The sequence below is a fragment of the Aptenodytes patagonicus genome, chromosome 1 (assembly GCF_965638725.1).
Source record: "Aptenodytes patagonicus chromosome 1, bAptPat1.pri.cur, whole genome shotgun sequence".
Lineage (NCBI taxonomy): Eukaryota > Metazoa > Chordata > Aves > Sphenisciformes > Spheniscidae > Aptenodytes > Aptenodytes patagonicus.
Window position 1 is genome coordinate 149,618,208 of NC_134949.1, and position 17,276 is coordinate 149,635,483.

A 17,276-nucleotide genomic window follows, 5' to 3' on the forward strand; every position below is an offset into this window, starting at 1 on the left:
TCATCTCCTCTGGCCACCTGCATATTCTCAGTGTGAAACAGAAATCATGTGTAGGGCATGGCATTAGTTACCAAACTGCAGTGAAAGGGTAAGATGGATTTTTTTACTGTACTTGAAAAAGCGAAGACATTAGAAGTGAGGAAGGAGTTAATCGTTGCAAAATACATGGTCATTTCCTGAGCCCTGTGGTTGGATGAGTACAAACTTTCAACTATTTCTAATTCTTCTCTGTCATTTAAGAGGCTTTCAAGGTGCACTGTACATCCCAGACCAGGTAAGGAGTACAGCTTTTCACTTCTTGATTGTTTATTCAAAATTGTTTTTCAGTGGAGTCAAACTCAGTCAAGACTGATCTGTTCTCCCTCCTATTATTTGCATCTGAAGGGAGAACAAAGTTCATTGCAATCCAAGAAGTACATGTGTGTCTTTGTGCCAGATGACTGTGAGCTGTAGAAATAAAGAAAGAACTGTATGGGTTAATAATAGAGCAATGATAATGAAGAAGTTATGTTACACATAGTCAGAAGTCAGAATTATTACAGCAAATACTGCAGTAAAAAAGAAAGGAAACTCTTACCACCAGTTTTAAGGAGTTCACTCTGCACAAACCACTATCAAAATAAGAGGTTCTTAGGTGTACAGTTTGCTTTAGTAAGGAAAGTAGTAAAAATCATAGCATGTCTTTAACAGTATTTTTAAAAGGCGGAAGAATGAGCTTCTACATATTGGGGGAGGAAAAAAACCCAGATAATTTTGGACCAGTTTTATTTGTAAATCTGGACCTGATATCTACCTTTAGCTATCGCAGAGTCATATATTGTAGTCATCCTGAGACTGTTCCTGAGGTTTGTAGCAACCAAACATACACACAGAAGTGACTGTGGAACCATATCATAAAACGATATAATTTCATCGGGGTCTTTTGATGCATAAAACTGAACTCAGACAGACAGGCACCAGAAGGAAGTCTCATTAACACAGTGCACTCTTGCATACTGCATTTGTTGTCTCTTAATAGACAGGGAGAGAGACTATTTGCGTGAAGGTTTTTTTAATAGTTCAGAAACAAGCATAAAATAGCCATCTGTAGGGCAGTTATTGTAATAATGTGCTGTCACCAGGTCGCCCTACAGAAAGTGAAATTGTACGTGCTGTGAGGATCCCTGGGTGAAGTCATACACTGGAGATTCAGGTTTTTGGTACTTGCTTTTTTTTAAGTCTTTGCTTGTAATCAGTTTTAATGTTTGGACATTGGCTCCTTGACTGTGCTCAGTGTTTGGTATAAAAGCTTTCTGGATTTTATACATAGTGGTCGGGAGAATCTAGCTAGGGTTTTCAAAAACATTCATTTGATTCAGACACGTTAGTCCCGTCAATGTTTGGACTTCGTTCCTAAATTACCTCCACCTTACTTGTGAGATTGGTACGACTGTAGCACTTGGACCTCTGTGATGAATTTCACCCTTAAAAGACTCTATGAGCCACAGAAGTTTTGTCACTGTCATCTACAGATGGGGGACTCGGACAAATCCCAGTTGACACCAGACTTGTGCCCTGGTTTTCGCAGCTCCCCAGTGCAGGTGATCTGATCAAGAATCCCAGGTCTTCCCTTGTAAACAGCCATACATCAGTTTAGACGCAGCCAGAGAGCATGTCACCATTCTGCTAGGGAAGAGGCTATGGCATGGGTAGAAGCATTTGCATCAGCCTTAGTCTTCTCAGTTTGAGTATCGATGCTAGGCAATTTGCTGTTCCTTACAGCTCTGTACGGCCTTAGCTGCTAAATACTTGCAGCCTATGCTACAGCTTGCTAGATGAAAGCTGGCTGAGGTGTGCCTACCCATCCTGCAGTCACATTTCCCAGTTACTGCATAGGCACAGCTCAAGGAAAAGTACTCAGCAGCTTTGTGTGGGAAGAGCAAACTGAACCGAGGCCTCCCCTGGTCGCCAACCAGCAGCTTACCCACTGCTTCTGCCTTCAGTTTTTAGCGTCCCTTCAGGTACATTTATTGAAAATGTGTATTCAAATTCTGTCTTTCAGGGTGGGTTTGGGTTCAACTCAGATGCATCTGCCTGTGCAGACATTTTGCTCTCGCTGATGACTGTAAGTGCAGAAAAGGACAGCTTAGGTGATTGTAAATGTTTGCTCTCAGTGCTTTCTTTCAGCATGAGTATATTTGGTGTGGGAAAAGGGTGTACTCCTCTGCTCTCTGTCAGAGTGAGGCGTACGTTATATGTAGCGGCATAATAGGATGGAAAAGAAACAAACCCTAGAAAAGCCATTCCTTGTATGGTAAATGTGGTCTCCCCCAGTAACTGCTGTGTTCTGGTCAAGTGGCTGGAGAGGAGAAACCCAGCAGCCCACAATGCAGCCTCAAGAAGTTATCCTGTGATGGGCTGCCTCTGTCCTGCTCAAAAATGAAGAGACAGAAAGACTATTTCTCAATGTGTTTAAAAGATGTGGTGTTGTTTTGCACACATATTGCCGCCTAACAACTTTACTTCATATTTGCATAGTTTCCAGATAAGAAATTGTTTTGAAGCAGAAGTCCAGGGGGCTTCACCACTGACAACTAATGTTTGCAAAGCCTCCAAATGGACAGAAGTATTTTTTTTTGTATCAGGCATATTTATTGACACTGTTCTCATGTTTCTCACAGCATGCAAAATGAGCTTGAAAATGGAGCTCTCCTCTGAAAAATGACTTTGTAGAAGTGGGAGCATTTGGCCCTTGACTACTGCCTCAAAAAATCCTGGATGAAATGAGCTCATTTTATAAGTAAATGTCTTTGGGACTGTTGTTCAGGCTTGTTTACTCTTACTGCCAGCTCTCAAATGGGAAGGTCAAGTTGGTGTTCCTCTTGGGCTTACTATTTATACGCAGGAAACCTGAGAGGGACTCCTAGCCTCAGAGTTAGTGTTGTTATTTTAAAATAGGTTTAAAATGGGTAATATAATCCAATTTTTGTCTAAATGTAGGTGCTAATCAATAAGAAATATCCCACAGGGTTCATTTTGTACACCCTTTGAATCTGGCAATGTCAGTTTGATCTGGTGTCTTTTCATATATTTTTGATCGGAAGCCTTCCGTCCTTACTGAAATTTTCCATCGGTAGTCTTATTTTTCAGTGTTGTTGAGTATTTAACTAAAGCTAAGTATTCAGACAGAGAAAGAGAGGGAGATATCTCTACATGATTCATGCATCAGCTCAACTTTTTTAAATGCTGGATTTTAGCTCTCGTTGATATCATAACAGAGAGATTCTGCCTTTTTGCGCACAGACTGATGAGGGCCCAAGAGTTGTTCGGGCTGGGGCAAGGCATTTATAAGCTTGTTCATCAAGAGCTGTACATTTTTGTCACATTTTCACACTGCTGCATGAGGAATTCGGGCTCAGCAGCTGGTGAATTGAAAATAATTTTACCCTCACATCCTCGCTCTCCCAACTGCTGATTAAGTCTTGAAATAACAACAGAAATTACGCACCGGTACGGTCATGATGAAGCAGCTAGGGTTACTTACTACCATATACACTGCATCTGATTCAGATCTGTCAAAATAAGAAGGGAAAATACCAAGTCACCAAAAAGTATGTGCGCTTTTATCTTCTCTTCATCTTCAGATGTGGATATAATGCATCTTTAGTAATCCTGCACAGGTACATTTTACAGCTAATGAACTGTGTTTTGAAGCTATGAAAGGGAGTGTTATCAATGCTTGTCACTGTTCGGCATTATCTTTAGATGTGCTTCTTTTAAAAATTTTTTTTTGGTAACAACCGATTCTTAAAAGATTTTTTCTTTGGTCCTTTCTGCAGCTCTTACTCAGAGAGGAAATCTGATCTGCTGCAGCACGGAAACGTCAGCGGTGACCACGGCGAGACAAATTCCTTAGGGAGCTGCCTGTAAGTCTGATCAACATTTAAGATGAAAAGTTTTGCATTTTCTTTGGCAGGATGTTACATACAGAGTTTAGTATGAGGCAATTGCTGAGGCAATAAGGGAATATTCAGGAACACAAGCCTCTGCTTTGAGTAGGTGAGTAAGCACAAAGAAAGGAATTATCTTGTAAAGACTTTTTCTTTCTTTTTTTTTTCCCCCACAACTTCTCAAAAATATGATCTGTCTTTGAGACTCTCAATCATGCCCAATTGAAATCCTGTTCTCCCAGGATCCTGGGTACACTGAGTAGACCCCACTTCTGGTCTACAATGGTTCAGCAGCTGAAGACTGGGAGAATAAGCCTTTCGTACTTTTGTTACTTCACCTTGTGACAGTCAAGCAGTGTGGGGATCAAAGGGAAATCCTCCTGGAACACAGGGGGTGGTGAGAGTTAGGGTAGGAAACTGTGGATAAGCAGGAACAGAAATGGTGAGGGAAAGAAAATAAAAGAGAAGAGGAAAATGGGTAGCACGAAATCAAGGTAGACGAGGACAGAGGGCGGTGTCTGGACAGCGGTTAATGGGAGAAAGACAGGGTTATATGCTACAGATGACGTCAGTGGGTTTGCAGAGGACAGCAAGGAGTGATCCTTTCAGCTCTTTTCCTCAAATACTCTGGAGAAAAACCTGAAATATCCAGGTCTCAGCAACCTAAAAATAAATCTTCAAGGGAAAGTATGATTGTCTGCACCCTCTAGTGGTCTAGACAGAAAATACGTTTTTACCCAACAGTAGTTTTGCACTACATCCATTTGCTGGGACCAGTCATACCCTGGTCTTTAGCTTATTTGATGCATCTGTAATAACTCTTCTCAGCCTCTGAAACATGATGGCTACATCCAAACTCCTTTTTGGGAATGGTCTTTGGTCTGTGATAACTCCTAAACTACAAAAGATGGTTGTGTGGGGCCCAGGGTTGTTTGAGGGAGCATTAGCTGGTGTGAAAAAAACCGGTGCCATAACTATAACAGACCAAGGAATTGAATTTCATGGCCTGAGCCCAGGTTCTGACAGCATTTAATTTACTAATATTGACATACCCTTCATGTAGTAACATCTCCCTTGTGCATGTGGTATAGTCCTCAGTCCCCTAAGTGCAAATATTACAGAAGAATACTTCAGCACAAAAAAAATCAACCAACAGCCCATTCAGAGGGAGACTGTTGCCTGTCTCCTTAATCAGTCTCATCTACTTGCTGCTGGAGGACACATGCTGACTGAGAGGTAGGACTACAGGAAAAGGCAAAGTAGCCTTGTGATTTTAGTGACTGGGTGATGTCCTGACAAATGAGATCCCGCCACTGATTCTGCCTGGAAGTCTTGTGTGATGCTGAGAAAAGGGCACCTCCATAAGAAAAGGATACATGAGAAATGCCTGAAATGGAGCTGGGGTAGAACTTCAGAGCTTCAGCTCCAAATGAGGACAATTCTCATACAGCCTCTGACTACTGGGGAATTATACCCTAGTAGTTGCTTCTCATAATATAAGATAGAAGTACTTAAGATAGCAGTACTTAAGATACTTAAGGACAAGTATAGAGCAGATATCCATTTGCAATTATAGAGCAATTAGATTTTGACAGGACTGAGAGAGCTGGCCTAGTGCCAGTAAGGAGCAGGCTTAAAGCACATCAGTAAGACTATATTTCTTCTTTAGAAATAAAAGTACTTCCTTTTCAAACACAGTCAAAGAGTAGGAAGTAGTGTAACTCCTCCTCTAGAGCACTCTCCTAGGAGAAAGAGCATGTATGTTCAACAGTCTCTTTGGAAAGTATTTAAAGCTTTATCCACCTCCTTCCTTGCTATCTAGATAGTATGCTAGATACCACAGTCTGGGCTGATTTGCACCTGGCCAGTTGAAGCTGGAAGAGCAAGCAGTGGTCATTGGACAAAAGAGGAACAGATGCCTGAAATATCATTGAGCTAGAAGGCAAAAGACCTCACCTCTGGTCTCATCTTCAAAGACACTATTTCACATTAAGTAGTCACTGGATAACCCCAAAGGCCAATCTAAAGAGTAGATACAAGGCCATGTCCACTACCTTACAGTTGGTGACTGCCCCGTCACTAGGCTAGAGAATCTCTTGCCCTCCTGCATGGCGTTTTCATCTTTCCCTGAGTTTTCATATCTATAATTTCTTATTGCGCATCTTTGATGTGAAATATGGGCAGTACCCAACAGCTCTGTGGTTAGAACAATCTCCTGCTCAGATAATAAGTCCCATGGTCAGACTTGGGAGGCAACCTGAAGCATCTATTTCCTGACCTTAACCGCTACTCTACCATTTAGACAGGGAAGGGAAGTGTTTCTCTTCTATCAACCATCTTAAAAGATTGTAGCAAATCATATTCAGTCCCCAGAAAGAAAAGGCAATGGGGAATTTTCATAAAAAGAACCTTCACAAAGAGGATCAAGGCTCAGGTCTCCCAGTAGTTTTGCTGCGAGAGAGAGGATGTTCTGAAAGACTCACTAAGACTTTTTTTTCCAAGTTTTCATGTTTCCAATGTTCATGCATAGTCTCCTTCAGATGACCTATGTGTGTGGCATGTGAAGAGTGCTGACTTCACACTGTTCCTCATCATTTTGTGGACTATTTCAGATCCCATTCTGAGATGCCTAAGTCTTCATTGGTGCCTTAATCCTTCCACCCATGTGATGCTCATCTTACCGAGCCTGAAATCCTGTTTCACATCTGGCTTCAAGGGGTTAAGCTTTCAGAAGTAGGCACCAATTCTGAGTTCCTCATTTTCAAATGCTTATTAAAAGACACCTGGGTCTGACTTGCAGAAGTATTGAGTACTCACAGATCCAGATATAGTCAATAGAAATGTGGCTTTGAAACAGTAATATTGTATGTAATGCCAAATGCTCTTAGAAATCAGGTCCTTGGCAACTCAGGGCCTCCATTCCACACTTTCCTGTTTGTAATATGGGTTTAAATAATCTTCAGATTAGAGGAAGGCTGCAAAGAAGAAATTTGCGGGTCTTTTTGAAGCACTTTGATGCTACAACACTGGATGCCACAAAAATGCCCACAAATTATTTATTTGGTATTAAGGACAAGAGTTTGAACAGTGCACTGTACATGGGGCATAGTGTCAGTCATTGAACAATGAGGAGAAAAAAGTCTAAATCTTTCTGATGGGGTATTTTGCCTTTGGAAAATTGCTGGGCAGGCATTGGTTCCAACAAAGATCAAATGGAAACGGGCAGGCTTAAACTTGTCCATTTTCCAGCCAGCTGACTTGTAAAGTTTCTTGGCAGCTGGATTGATTGGCTCTCTTCAGCTTGTTGACTTCCAGCTTTTCACTAGTAGGATCATTAAACTGCAAAGCAACCAGGGGAACCTGCTGATGAAGTTCTGGCTCCCAGGCTCTTCAGCTGTTTATTTGTCCAGGCTGCTAGAGCAGTAACCTTCCTGAGGTATATGAGCATTGTGAGTATTTCGACAAGGAAGGAAAAGACAAGACATTTTCATAAGGGACACCTTCCCCTCCCCTCAATCCCAGGTCTCTGCAAAGCTTATGATGTCAGTGACACAGTGCTTAAATAATCAGTGCACTGATCAGAGCTGTTGTGGTCATTAGAAGTACATAGTTAGTCAAAAAGTTTGCAGCTTATCCATGAGTGCAGCTAACAGAAGTTGGCTGCTAGTACAAGAATGTGAGACTGAGTTAAGCAGGAGCAAGATCAAGCCCTTAAGCTGAACTAAACACTGCTTTGCATGTTGCATATAGCACCTCTTTATCAGCCCAATTTGTGACCTAAATCTGTACATGCTTGTCAAAGAAAATATCTGGAACCCACTCTTTCACATGAAGACATGCATTCTTAGTCACACATTTCCCCCACGGGGCATAAAGATATTGTTAACACCTCTAAGAGGATGAAGAATGAAGTTTCCTGCTAGGTGTCTGGCTTTCATGATCTCAGCAATTCTCTGCTGTGTAGATACATAACCTTAAAATCTGGTCTTGGTGGATAAAATAGCCTCACAAACTCATCACTGAGATGTTTCAGGTTCAGTGTATGTTAAATGTTTGAGATTTTAAATCATATCTACTTGTGAAAGCTTTTTTTCAGATTTTTAAATGAAAAGTTTTCCATCAACAACACTTCTCAGAGAAACTAACCGGACATGGCACAGTTTTACATGTTATAGTAGGCTGTATATAGGTTTGCTCGACTCACATGTTTATTCCTTCTAATGTTACTGGGCTGTCTTACATGAGTACATGATTACCCCCACATGAGAGAGGCAGAGATCATAACTGATCTGGATATCAATAACATAGATGGTTGGTCTACCCTCGGCTTTAAAATGTTTACACAGAGTAGGGTGGATTCTCAGCACCTCCTAGTTTTTGCTGCTGCAGTACTGCAAAAATGAACTTTGCAGTCTCTCACAGCAGTGCCTGGGGATCACTTTGTTATACGGGGAACACCAGCACGTGGAAAGATTATTCCTATGCCAGTTAGTGGTAGGACGGCAGAGAGAGACAAATTGTACTACAGAAATATCAGCTCCTTTGGTTGTGCCTACTCTTCTGGCTGCTCTAACTTGTCTCTGGGACTAGTGTAGTCATGAGTGTAGAAGGAAAAATAGGTGGTCATAAACATCTTTGCCTACTTCTAAAGAGCATGGGGGCACCTGGGGATTTGACTTCCTCATATTTGAAATAAAACGTAGTGTTGAAGCTTGCCATTGCCAACAATTTCATGGTTCAGACTAACATGCTACAGGAGCTGTAAATGCTCCTCTACCCCCACCTGTCTCAGCAAAGGAAAAAGTTCTTACCTTCCATATATCATAATCTTAAACTTTTCTAGTAAATCTGAAAAAAAGAAATGAATAAGTAGGGGTTTGTTCACAAAGGACCGGCCAGAAATTCAAAGTGTGCCAGGCGTTAGAAATAATGTCACGCTTCTATATCAAAGATAATTTTGTGTCCAGCTGTGGGCCCAAGAGAGCCGAATGCTAAATGCTCTCGCTTCCTGGTGCCTTCAATGGAAGATAAATGTATTCGCTGGGTCTTGGCCCATTCATAAATTGGGTCTGTCATGTGTTAAGTCACGCAGGATTTGGTGCAGGATTTGCAGACCGGTTTTTGTTACCACATGAAATACTCTGCCATTTATTCTGAGCTACAATTTTATTGCTTTGATCCCAGGCTGAAAAAGGGATGGGTGAGAGGCATTTTGAGCAGTTAGCATGAGACTCACAGTGACACTCTCCCAAAAGGGGAGATAACACCAACAAGCTCTCCAGTGGCTCTGTGGGGAGTAGAAAACACTAGCCTATTTTCTTCCTACAATTCTGTGACTTATGGTAGATTACTGTGTAGTGAAGATTGTCATTATTGTCATTGCACATGTCTACAACCTTCTCCTGAGTTATTATGGCCATGACACACAGAAAACCATATGCAGTTGCAGAAATCAGGGAAAGGAACAAAAAAACATTAGGTGGAATTATAAATGTCTGAATTGCAGGCTTTCATCCAATTGGCCAAATATTTTTATGCAATGCACAGAAACTTAGTTAATCTTGGGACCTACACCCTTTATCAAATTTGGCTGGAATTAACCAACACATTCACATTTATCAAGGGAGAAAGGGGAAATACAGACCTGTGAATATAGACCAAAGATCCTTTTCAAACAAAGCTGAACAGCAGCTGAGCTCAGTAGTTGTTTGTTTTTTCTTTATATTCTTGCTTCTAAATTAACGATAAAGTGAACAAGTGGAAGTGTTTGATGCTTGCTCTGGCTGACAGTCACCAGGACTCCCACATCCCCGTCTGGATTCTCCCACATCACATCTTTCCCCTACAGATGAGGCCACATGCCCACCCACAAACCTCATTTATCAGGTAAGAAGGTATACTGAAAAAACAGAGTCTTTCATTTTTAAGTCCAAGCAGCCTATGCTGTTTCCATGAACAGTATTTATGTACTGGCTCATAGAAAGCATTGCCTGGCCCAGCATCTCGGTGCATGTTATCCCCATGGTGGTCCACAGAGTCCTGGCCCTCGCCTTCCATTTCTGCAGCCCAGTGCCGTTGTGCCCTTTTACTTTCTTCTGGAAAGAAGACAAACATCCAAGCCTCCCCTGAAAAAGATTCAGTCTGCACTTTCTGTGTCAACATTAATGCCTCAATGCTCTCCTCCTCCGGAGGAGAAACGTGCTGTAGAGACTCCCTTGTGGGTGCTTATTTCCTTTTTCGAGATCTGAGCTGGAGCTTAATTCTCTTGATGTGTACACATCAAAGGCAGTGAAAATAGACAACGTGCAGTGATGCTGGTAAATAAAAATCTTACAAACTGTTACGTGCTGTCTTATTGCTTCATGCACAAGTGTTAAATGGGATTGTATAAAAGCAGAAAGTTAAGCTTGCAGCAATCAAACTACTAAATAGCTCTGAAGATCAAGACGAAATATTTCCAACTATATCTATTCATTTATTTTATATTAATTTTATTCACATTTATTTCACTTATGAAATAAATTAATCCTAAACCATCCCTAATCTAAGTCCTTTTCCATGACCACTCACACTGGTGAAATACGGTGCTGTAGATTTTGGCAATGCCCTACACACAGACAATTGCAAATGACAGCACTTTTTTGAACACACATCTGCAAGACACAGTGACTTTAGCTTTCCAACTTTTTTTCTATGTTAGGGCTACAAAGATTATACTGCTGCTGAATCACTACTGTCAGTGATGACAAATGACAAGAGTATTTCTCCAGTGGAGAGACAGCCAAATACAGTATAATTTTTTAAAAAGCCAGCATAGCATTCTTAGATCAGAATTATAGAGTATGTAAATGTTCTTTGCAAATCAGTTTGTATTTGTCTTTTTGACACTGACAGTCCAGCTGTCCTTAGTGGCAAACCCCAAGGTAAAGTACTTTACTGCACTTCCTCTGTTTTATATGCTTTTGATCTAATAGATCTCAAATTAAATAACTGGGTAGAAAAAATGGTGCCACCCTACACTGGAAGGGTTTGGAAACCAACCTCTCTTCTCATTATTAGAAATAGTCGCTTCACTTCATGTTTCAGTCTGGATGGGTGAGAAACCTGTGCTTGTTCTTTGGCTAAAAGTGCAGAGTTTCCATTTCCAAAGTTCTCACTATAGTTTCCACTAGTTCTAAACCCCCCAGAAAAAACACACCTAGTTTAGGGTTCTTCTGTGTTGTTTATACACTGTTTAAAATGTTATCAAGTCTTTTTTAACTTTTTGTATGGTTAAGAGCAGATTGTTTCAACCACTACTTCCTTATTTCTCCTCCCTTCCTCTTAACTCTTTAATATACAATCTCTTAGATACTCGTGCTTTTGTTCTTTGTTTATAGTCTATGAATAAGTTGATCTATGCATCTTCACAACCAACTGGGATTATGAAAGCCAAGCAAATTTTCAGGTAGCTTCTCATCCGAAAAGCAAGACGGGGTTGAAGAGGTGACAACAGTTTGGTAGGAGTGGGGTTTTGTCAGGCTTTTACCACCGAGAATCTTATGGTCTTCTCATTCATCCTTCTAATACTGTTTTATTGTGACAAGCCTACATCACACACTGCATCGGAATGATCAGGATTGCTTGCAATCTGCCACCACACAACACGAAAAATAACCTGATCATCTGCTACTTTCCTCAAACCCTGTCCTTCACAGTGATGCATCCACATACCCACTGGTACGAGTTAGTCATACCAGCAATGACAGGATGTCGCAAGAGATAGCTGAGGTCTCGTGCTGGGGCTGGGAGGTGTGTGTAAACTATTCCACGTATGTCCCGTGAGCCTAGTTCTGTTAAAAAAGCATTAGGTTAGTCTCCGCTCTGAGGCCAACCTGCCCCACGTTGTAACTCCATGAGCCCAGCTTTCTTTTTACTGGTCTTTTTGTCTGGCCTTAAAGTGGGGAAAACAGCTTCCTAGGTATCTCTGTGTGTAATTGCCCCTCTTAGTAGGTAAATGTAGTCAGTGTAAGTATAGGATCTTTATATTGTTCTTCTCCCATCCCATCTGGGGGGGGGGAGGGATATGTAAAGGACCTCAGCAAGAGGTAGAGCAAGTAGATACCTATACCCCTGTAAGCCGAGGCTCATCATCCTTCTCTAAACAACCCAGCGCTCGGCCTGGTGATTTGCAGTGAAGGCACCATACCTACCTGCCAGAGTCACCCTCATCCACCCCCCCCCAAGTCCCTTATGTCCAGACTACTCTGTCTAGGAGAATGCTATAAAAATGCAGAGTTGAGCCAGGTAGCTTTTCTCTGCTGAATGCCTTTCCTAGTCTGCTGGGACAGGATATATGGACAGGATATCTGTTCTCAAGGAGTTTGGCAAGGGAAAAGTTAAAATGTCTGCAGACATACCATGATCTGGGAGGACTGGCTAGCTGATTGAGTGGCAGTACAGTATGGAATACCTGCCAGGATTTTTGACCTAGAGAAAAGCCATTGGGACTGCCACAAAAGCAGGAAAGGCAAGTACTTTTACGTGACTGCCACTGAGGCTTACAACAGACTGCAGGCAATCCGTCCAGGGTGGGACTACACTCACCAAGGGATGATTTAGCTGCACAAGCCAAGGAGATTATTCTGCAAAAGGGGCACAATTCCAGAAGGCAGAGCAAGGCAAATGTGCGTTTGTGGCTCACATTATATGCCCAACATCAGGCCTCTGCGTGTTCATGTGCCTAACCTATTTGTTGGCATTCACCCCAACCTCACACTAAAGGAGAAAAGATTTCTTCACAGGTGGAATTTCCAACGTCCAACCTTAATGCTAGCATTGAAAAAAGGCTTTAGGAGCCTAAATACTCTCTTGTCGTCACTGTAAGTGCTAAAACTCAAGACTGAGGTCTTTAACTGCTCAGTTTTTTCTAAGGGTGCCCCATATCAAAATATGAAGCCCAGTCACTGAGTGCTCAGAAGCACGTATATCCTAATACCCAACTCAGACTGAAGGCCTGAAACGATCCACAGTTGTGGAGTGGGGAAGGACTGTTCCTTGCGCGGTACCGTTTTGAGGACCCAGTATACCATAAATAGTCAAAGCACTTATTGGAGACTTACTGGAGTAGATCCTGCATGCGATACAGCCAGAAGAAAGGTGGCAGTGCCATGTGCCCTTTATTCCTGTGGATGCTTAGAGCATGCTTTACAGACTAGGGTAAGAAAAAAAGACTGTAGTGACTGTAGTGACTGTTTTGTTCAGTACCTGAGAGGAGAAGACATCCAAACTGCAGTTCCTGTTTCAATGTAATTTGTAAGTTTTATATGAGGTGACTAATAGAAAATCTTATTGCTTGGTGGGGGGGTGTAGATTCAGATCTCATCACTCTGAAGAGAGAAATGAATTTATATCTCCCACATCCCCATTGAGTGATATTTGGGAAATATGAACAGTACTGTTGTTGCTGGTTTGGATCCTTCCATTTTTTGTGAGATAAGACTGATGCAAGTGTCTCACTCTAGGCGAAATTTCAGCCGTAATACATGGTTGTAGCTAGAGGTCTCCTTGAAACCCTCAGCAAAGTGTTGAAAGCTGCAGCTTTCTCAGGGACCAAGGTGTTTCCTGTTGTCTAGCTTGCTTGCTGCTCGGTGTCCTGGTTTTCTGGATCTTGTTCTAAAATGCCTAATTGTGAGCCAATGAGGTATGGGACATCTCAGCTGGGGCCATGGACACTCTTGGGCAGGCAGGTGCCTCTGTCTACTTATGTTTCTACAACCCAGGGTAGAGGAGTTGTGGATGGTGGGTGCTCTAGGCTCCCTCCATGGATTTGCATTCTGTATTAACTGCCTCTAGGTACTTGTTGCTTTCCTGTGTCTCTGTCTTTTTTTTTTTTTTTTTGTGATTGAGCAAAACTAACCACAATCTCTTTTACACCCAGTTTCTAAAGAAACTCTTTTAACTGGTTTTCAGCTGAACTGCGGCTTTCTTGAGCTTGACTAGTGACAAGAACAAGATATCAGAAATCCAGTGTACAAAGTCATACCCTGTCTTTTCTAATATAAGGTATTCAGTCATTTGAGAAACAGAAAATCCTATTGTACCTTGCAGGTTTCCCTTTAGGATATTATTGCATTATTGTAATTTGGGCAGAAAAAACCCACTACCTGTAAAGAAAGAGATTTCTATTTTGAGAATTGATTTGGGAAGTATCATTATTTGGGTATCACAATTTAAGGTACAAGAAAGTGCTCAATTTAAAAAGAAACATATCTGAACATAGCTTTGACAAATGCAGTCCCTTGAATATGGCTTGAACTGGACATTCAAAAAGATGGCACAAAAACTCATTCAAGAGCTTTCTGTCATAACTTTTGAATGATTTCATCAAGCTTACTGCATTGTTTTAAGAAATCATTGAAAGGTTTGCAGAGATTATAACATAAGAGATCTTGATGCCTTGTCTGGGAAAAACATAGTTATAAACCATGAGAACAAGTCCACTGATTTCAGTAAATTAATGTTAATTAATTGGATGAATACTTTCTGTAAAACTGGATACAGAACATATCTAACTTCTTGAGGCATTCTAGAAAAGAATGGAAAATCTTCTAAGTAAATGGGTAGTGCATTACAGCAACAGTTTTCATCTTAGAGTAAGTATGCAAGCATGGTTTTTACAGATCGCTTCTTCAGTTAAATAAAAGCAGGTGCTGTGCCGGCAATTTCAAAAGCCGCTTGTTCTCCTTATAACACTTGGAGCATTTACAAAGCAAGACACTAATATTTCTTAAACCATCATCAGTGAGGTAACTGAGCAGTGCAAATATATTAGTATTATTAAAAAAAGACAATTAAATCAGAGTAGGAAAGGCATTGGGCGAGTGAAAGAGAGAGCACTGGAATTGAAGACGATCTGATTATCATCCTCAAGGACACACCTACAGTCTTGTCAACTCCCAGAAGAGTCCTGCTTCTTAATCATCTACCTCTTGTTATTGCAAGGAGGTTTTTTCACAAAAGGATATAGAGAAGTCAATAACATTTTCATCTCCTTATTGACATGGCTTTCTGCAGGAGTGATAATGAGGAAGCTCGTTGTGGGTGTTGTCCTCAGCCCACCTCATCCCAGCACTTTGGAAGTGCTCTTGGAGTGCCAGAGCCATCCTTTTACACAGGCATGTTCAGTAAGGTGGATCCTTACTCTAATCTAGAAAGTCACTGTATTTTGGTTATCGTGCCATTGCAGAGAGGTCACTGACATACTGATCTCCTGGTCAAAGTATCGTTGCTACTTTTTCATTGACAGTTTTGGCAGCAAAAGACAATCTTGTTTTTGCTTTTGCTTTTGCTTTTGCTTTTGCTTTTGCTTTTGCTTTTGCTTTTGCTTTTGCTTTTGCTTTTGCTTTTGCAGAAAGGTGCATAGAAACCAGTCAGGAATGCTACTGCTAAGGACTGATTCCTCAAAAATATTTGGATGTCTAATTCCTTTTGAGGCCAAAATTAGCATCTTTCCCAAATATTGTTTTGCTGCAGGTGCTTAAAGAAACAAGAAAAAAAGGGCAATAACTATGAGGCAAACAAAAGCCAGACATTTAATTAAATGTAAACTAGCTAGTTCTCACTCTTTGCTTCTGTCAGATTATGAATTTGAGTATAGCAAATAAGAACAAAGCAAAAATGAAGTATGATCCTATTATTCCTGAAGACTGCAAAAGTTATTATTTCATCTATAATTAAAATACAAATGGCAATGGCAAGGAGTTGGCATGTGATGTGACCTAAAAATAGGACACTAGTATAAACACATGTTCAGCCTAAAAAGTAGTCTGTCTTGTGATTAGTGTGACCATTTCAAAATATTTCCTGTTGTGATTGTATAACCTTTAAAAAGAAGGGATAGGTTTTAGCTGATGAATTGCTAGGTGTCTTCTCTTTCTACTAGTCTTGGTTAAAAAAGGATAGATTTCTTTTACATTAAAGAAACAGGTAAACAAAACTAAATAACAAGACCTTGGTTTTTTGTGTAGGATAGTTTATAACATGATGTAACAGCATGCTCTAAAAACTATCAGTCTATGCCATGCAAACACAAGTAGCTTTTATGTGTAGTTTATAGTACATCTTAGAGGTAATATCTATAGAGATGGTGTGGGAGTGGTGGGAGGTTTGAACTGAGGAAACCGCTTTTGAAATTTGTTTTTTTGCGTGTGTGTAATTTTTCTAAAGAGTTTCAGAGAATTGAAAGAGGAACCTGCACTGAGCAGCTAGTCCTAACTTGTACAAAACTTTCCCCACATCATGTGATGAAACATCTTTTATCACTGCACTCTTATCTTTGGTATCTAAGATGTTAGAGCACTATGGCTTTGCTCACCTGCATGGCTGGATGGATGGTGCTAGAAGGGGTTGTGAGAATTTATTTTGCCTTCTCAGGCTGTTTTATGAAAATTTAATGCACAACCTTTACTAAACCCCAATCTTCAAGAAAATGGATTTATTTTAAAGCTTAAAACTCTGCTTTCCTTTTCTTCCTCTCTCTCTCTATATATATATGTGTATGACAGTGTGGCAGAGCAAAAGACAGAGAAACACACACAGAAAAAGAAAGGATACTAAAGCTGCTTTCCTGGAATTTACATTGCCTTTACATTTTTATAAAAGACTTGCTGAGATGTTAAAATAAAAAGGACTTGGACCTGTTTCCTTCAGTTCACTGAATGAGTTTCAAAACATTGGCTTTTTCCATCATTTGCTTGCCAAACCACATTAAACCCCCCACAGGCTGTAATGCTAAGTGACTATCACAGGCATCAGTGACTCCATCTTGCACGCCCTGCCGGGGCTCTCCACTGCCTGGCTGATGCCGCACGGAAAGGCAGGCTGGCCACCACGCACACGTGCAGAAACCGTGCCCTGGCCCCAGGTGATTTCAGCAGGGCTGGGGAGAGCATAGGCTTGGCAGGTCTGTGGGAAAATCCTGAGATGGCCCCGAGCCCTTGAATTTCCCATGAGCAAGCACGAGCCATGGGTCCCGAAACAGAGCTGGGAACTAAGTAGTAGCAAAAATTAAATGACCTCCACTATTCTCAGAAAGAGAAGCGAGAAAGTAGTTGGTGCTGATCTTCACAGCAGGCAGGGGGGTGGCTTGTGTTTTCAAAAGCACTGTCCCATCTCTACTCCCAGGAAGTTGAGGGCATCCTTAGGGTTTCAGAAGAGAAGGTGACTGCTGTGGAGGCTGCGATCACATTTCGGTCACTGCCAAAGCATCAGGTGCCTGCCAGTGAAGGAGCTCCCAGCGGCAGTTCTCCTTCGAGATGTATGGCACTACAAGAGAGTGTAAAAGGGAACCAAAACCTTTCGATAGGG

At 41.2% G+C, this 17,276-nt stretch overlaps 1 protein-coding gene across 1 annotated transcript in view; it reads left to right on the plus strand.

Moving 5' to 3' along the window:
• Positions 1–249: 249 nt before the first annotated feature.
• The window catches only part of P2RY8 (P2Y receptor family member 8), a 36,641-nt gene continuing 19,614 nt past the window's right edge, over positions 250–17,276 (plus strand). Inside the window, exons 1-2 of the mRNA XM_076358448.1 lie at positions 250–274; positions 3,819–3,905. The gene's annotated coding sequence lies outside the window, so the exon portion shown is untranslated. The remainder of the gene's footprint in view (positions 275–3,818; positions 3,906–17,276) is intronic.